A 6,365-nucleotide genomic window follows, 5' to 3' on the forward strand; every position below is an offset into this window, starting at 1 on the left:
GATGAACTGGAAGGTTAAGAAATTATCTAATAGGTATTTGGAATAATGTAAGAATATATCTATGTATAAATATATATATATATATATATATATCATTATATATATATATATAATGGTGTCAGGGTATGTGTGTGCGTTGAAGGTATAAGTAATATGAGTGTATAATTTTAGACTTGTCTAAATAGTCATTAGGATATTATATTAGTTGATGTTGTAATGTAGAAATTGAATTTATTATAAAATTATTCATATGGGTGTAAAATTTCAACTTTTCTAACTCGTATTTGTAATGTAAGCATCTTCTTGATGTGATAAAATAATAGATAATAATATATGATTGTACAGCGCACGTATCCACTTTGCTGGGTGCTCAAGGCGCTCCTACATTACCCCGGCTGAGTCGGCCGATTCCAGTGCTCACAGCTTTTGAGGAGTTACTTCCTGCTGGTACCCTTTCACCTCACCTGGGTTGAGTGCAGCTCAATGTGGTTAATTTCTTGCTGAAGGAAAACACGACATGGCTGGGAAGCGAACCTACGTCCCTCAGATTGAAAGACGAGTGTCTTAACCACTAGACCACGACGCCCCACAAAGTTGATGTTCAATGTATAAGTGATATACAGAGGTGCTAAGAAGTTAGTGAACCCCACCAGAACATGCACTCCTTCACACTGAATGTTAAACGTAGACAACAATGCTACAATGTCCGGTGAGCCCACAGAAAAACTAAATTGAATGTGATAACCTTTCACTTGACTTCACAATTAAATATCTAAAAGATGGTAGAATTTGAACACTTTTAAATGTGTTAATTTTTTTGGTGGGGTTCACTAACTTTTTAGCACCACTGTAAGTGTATAGTTTCAGACTAGTCTAACTGGTAATTGGAATGAAAGTATTTTGCTTCGTGTGATTAAATGTACAAGTAATATGAGTGTATATTTCGAGACTTGTCTAACACGGAACTGTCATATGACATATAAGTATTTGCCTGATGTAATAGACTAGATGTTAAATGTATACGTAATATGAATGTACAGCTTTAGACTTGTCTAACTGGTTATTTGAATGTAAGTAGTTTGCTTGATATAATAAAGTAAGCCTAGATGTTAAATGTACAAGTAACATGAGTGTATATGTTCATACTTGTCTAACTAGTAATTGGAATATAAGCAATGCTTGATGTAATATGTTTAATGTATAAGTAATATGAATGTATAGTTTCAAGCTTGTCTAACTGGTTAATGTAATGTATTTTGCTTGATATAATAAAGTAGGCCTAGATGTTAAATGTACAAGTCATATGAGCGTATAATTTTCGACTTTTGTAACTGGTTATTGGAATATAAGTACATACTTGATGTAATATGTTTAATGTATATATGAACTGGTTATTTGAATGTAAGTATTTTGCTTGATATAATAAAGTAAGCCTAGATGTTACATGTACAAGTAATATGAGTGTATATTTTCATACTTGTCTAACTAGTAATTGGAATATAAGCATATGCTTGATGTAATATGTTTATTGTATAAGTACTATGAATTTATAGTTTTAAGCTTGTCTAACTAGTTAATAGAATGTATTTTGCTTGATATAATAAAGTAGGCCTAGATTCTAAATGTATATGTCATATGAGTGTATAGTTTTCGACTTCTGTAACTGGTAATTTGAATGTATCTTCTTGATGTAATAAAATAGATGTTAAATTTATAAGTCATGAGTTTATAGTTTAAGTCTTGTCTAACTGATAAATGGAACACAAGTATATACTTGAGGTAAGGATGTGGATGTTGAATATTTGACAAAGAAGTCTACACTGAATATTTCATAATTATTGGGAGTAAAAAAAAATCATTTACAAAAATTAAAATAAGGTATTTTCAAGTTAAACTTATTTTCACAAAATGGTTCGGTGGCAAGATTGGTGACAGGCGAATATTACAGAACCAATAATCTGACACACACACACACACTATTCTTTATTAGTTTTTAGAAAATATTGAATGTTTCAGCATTTGGATTTAATATAAGGAAGTTCTTGATCGAATAAGAATGGTTTACGTCATTGTTACTATCACATTTTTAATGTGATATGAATAATGGGAAATGAAACCATGTATCACTCCATGATAAAATGCTGAAATATTTCGTATTTCAAAAAATAAAATACAAAAACAAATAGTGAATGACATCTCTTGTTTGCTTACTACTGGGGTTGTACAACTAAATTGTGAATTTAACTTTGAAATGTCATACCTTTCTTACTTTACATCCGATTGTAATGAAATACCACTGTTTTGCTTGCTTGATCTTTCTCCATATATCAATTTGTTTCGGTCGACTTAATCATAAATAATATGATAAAAGTAATAATTTGCTTGAAGCTGAAAGTTAATATAAATAATTACTTCTGATACAATACTCAATCTAAATGGGTGATTAAGTATAGATTCTGTTGCGGGCAATATATCGTCGGCCTTGTGCCAAATGGTCCCTTGCCGTTTTTTGCCCTTCCAAGATAAAGGTCTTTAAGTTTTTCTCTTTCTTGTAAGTTTGTGTCCATTTCTGCATTTTTTTTAAATTCAATGTTGACACATAAATTTAATGACTGTTTCACATCGAATATTTTGATGAAAGTTCAGAATATTAATTTTAATGATGCATATTTCCGCCAAAAAAGGCCATAACCGGAGCGCATTTATGGCGAAATTTCCATGACCGAAGCATATTTATGGTATGCAAAGCGAATTGCCTCATACCAAAAGAGCCATTACACAGTGTGTGCACAAAAGCGACCTTTGGGCATAAAGAAGTATGTAGAAGGCGCCATGAATATTATTGTGACAAAAGGTCGGTTGTAATGCATAAATGTATTGTAGTTGACGATACTACGCTTTGGCATAACGCCACTCCATTTTAGGCCCTTTAGCAGATGGAAAATCAGAGAAACATGTTAGGGGCATTTGGAATTCATATTTATCTTAATGAATTAGCTTGTTTTGACAAATAAAGGAACTCATTTTAAAGAGAATGTCGATATATACATGATGATTTTTAAAAAATCAGAACCCTCAAAATTTTGGTTAAGGCCCTTTTTGATGTTTGATGTTCCTCTAAAGGCCAATATGATACAAATATTTAATATGAATCAATAATTCAGATAAAACCACATAACACTACTAATATGGAATAGGAATTTATTGCAAAATATACATGAACATGCAAATTATCACAATGAAAAAAAAAGAAAAAGAAAAAAGTCCATTAAATGGACTGAGAACTTTATTCACACTATGCTTATAATTAGTAAAATGAAACTTGTTTTTTACTTCTTTTTCGTCAGGAAATAAGCTTGGGCATAATCTTAAAATGAACATCAATAAATAGATTCACCAAGACATTAAATTTGATAATTTTATTATTAATGTGTAGTACCTTTCAATAAAGCTCCTAAGGATTTCCACAGGCAATATTTTATTCTCCATACACTATCACCTGCTTCTCTGCCAGAGAAGCATTCACTAATCTAATCTGATAAATTGATTTCTATCTTTCTATTAATGACCGACAACTCAGAGCTAAGTTGGTCCTTTAAATATTCAAGTAGAGAGTGTAAAGTTGCTAGGATATCAATTCATACAGCTCATTTGTGTTTAATATCTAAAGGCTATGTCACGTCATTCCGTGCAAGCCTTGCGGGTAAGTTGCAGGTGATTGCCCGCAACTCACCCGCAAAAATATTTTGCGCATGTTCAAAACTTTTCTGCGTGCAAATCAGACTTGCATGCGCTTCTGCCGGCAACTGCGTGTGAGATACGTGAGAGATACTCTCAATGCAGGCGACCTGCGGGTGACAAAAATAGTTACCTGCAAGTCATACGCAAGGCTTGCACAAAACAATGTGACATATATATAAATGGAAAATGTGACCAGTCAAAAAGGGACAATATAATCGGTTGTCTCTTTGCAATTAAAATCCATCACAGCATGCATCAATATCATTCCAATCTTGAACTTGGGTTCTTGGGCTAATTTCATTTCAAGAGAAACTAGCAAGTATCTTATTATTCATTGTGTAATATCTAAGGGATGTACGTAAATATATCACATGTTTACAAAATTTTCATGCTTGTCAATACTTTGTGCAGGGCTGGATCATAATTGGAATCAACATCATACCGCCTCATTCAAAGTCTATCTTCAGTTTTGGTAAATCCCCCAAAAGTGGAATGAGAGACGGGAGAGAAAAGAAAGAAGGATCATGAAGGATGATGATGATGATGCACAGCATTTGTATAGCACCATATATCTGTCAAAGACATTCAAAGGTGCTTTTTTGGAGCCAGGCAATCTGGGTCGCCTAGAAGGGCGCGCACACAGAACTGTGACCCGAAGGTCTCTCCTTCCGATATAACTGTTTGGGGGAATGCAGGTGGACCACTACACCGGGGTTTCCCCCTACACTTATTCGAATAGTGCAGTGGGTTCTTAACGTGCAAAGGTGGCGACTCTCCTCTCCATGGGGCCTCCATTAACGTCCTATCCGAGGGACGGAGTGTTTTCCACTGTAACATAGCCTGCATCTACAAAACAGGGGAGAGACGTTTACACACAACGTACTGGCTTCAGTCATCCGCCCGGGGTGGACTCGAACCCACGATCTCTGGTTCGAAAGGCAGACACTTTACCGACTGAGCCAACTTCGCTCTCTGAAGGGAGGGGCATTCCATTCCATGAGATTATATGCACCCCAAAACAGGAGTGGTGTGAAGGATATAAACTTAAAGTGTTTTCATGGATACATTTACCAATTTTACATCAAATTTTCATTTTATCAGAGCAGGTGCTGGAAGGCAGCACAAGCTAAAGCCCAGTTAAAATAATGATAAATAATGCCCTTCAGAATAGATTATTTCTAGATAGATGGCGCTATACAAATGCTTATTACTATTATTATTACGGCTATGTAAAGCTGTTTGTAATTCAAGCACAATTTTAAGAAGAATTCTTAATCAACAACCAGCTGTATCTAAAGTTCACAATTCAAAATTTCATAAGGGTAACAGGAACTCACTCCCACTACAAAATGGGTATCTCATCTAGCACAAGAATTGGTCAACACTTGTGCATAAAGTCGAGTGTAACTTGCAGTTAAAATACCATCCACCTATTGCAAGAAAAAATTAGCCCACTTAGAGGCGGATGCACAATATGCTTAACTGGTTGGAGACTGGAGATTTTCCGTACACACAAATTTGCATATATATGTACAGGCTCAGGCTGTAACGGGCTAATTCTTTATTATCTAAATTTAATAGAAAAAAGTTTGCTGAGGAAAACTACTCATAATAATAATAATCTGCTTTTATAGAACGCTTAGTACATCACGGTAGGATTATAAGGCGAGTCAGAGCCACCATAACACTCCTAAATACTGGCATCATCACCTTTCATTATGATAGTTGAAAATATATCTAAATAAATAAGAGTAAATTCACCAAGCAAAATCCTGAAAATTTCATCAAAATCTGATAACGAATCACAAAGTTATTGAATTTTAAAGTTTAGCAATATTTTGTGAAAACAGACATATGCACGTCATCATGAATATTCATTAGATAGGCTGCTGATATCACATCCCCACTTTCCTTTTTCTTTGATGTTATTACATGAAATCATAATTATTTCATTTTTTCCTGCATGTGTGAAGGATTTGTCTCTTATGATAAAATGAGTTGCAGCAATGAATACCTAATCCAGTAAATCAGTTGTAAATCCAGTTATTGGAGGAAAAAAATTGAAAAAACATAATTTCATGTAATAAAATACCCAAGAACAAGACGAGATATGACATCAGTTTGCTCATTGAATATTCATGAAGACATGCATAGAACTGTTTCATCCGAATAATGCAAATCTTTAAAATGTCAACTTTAATTATTCTTTGTCCGATTTTTATCAAATTTTCATTGTTTTGATTGTCTGATTTTTCTTTATCTGATCAAATAATTACTTTCAGCCTGGAGTATCCCTTTAAAGCTGTTTTGATGAATTCAAAGTTTCAACTACTCATGTCTTTACAAATTACTGTCATACGAAGTGATAAATGGAGTACACCAAGTTATAACCTGGGGGCCGTTTCATAAAGATGTTCGTAAGTGAAGAGCGACTTTAAGAACGACTGGTTAACCTTTCTTACATGCTAAACCATAGCCAATGAAAATACAATTTACCAATAGATAGGATCACCAGTCGTTCTTAAAGTCGCTCTTAAGTTACGAACAGCTTTATGAAACACCCATCTGGAATATCGAGACTTACTGGTCAAGGAAATTTGATATTGAAGATTCAAATTCCTGGC

The sequence above is a fragment of the Lytechinus pictus genome, chromosome 11 (genome assembly GCF_037042905.1).
Source record: "Lytechinus pictus isolate F3 Inbred chromosome 11, Lp3.0, whole genome shotgun sequence".
Lineage (NCBI taxonomy): Eukaryota > Metazoa > Echinodermata > Echinoidea > Temnopleuroida > Toxopneustidae > Lytechinus > Lytechinus pictus.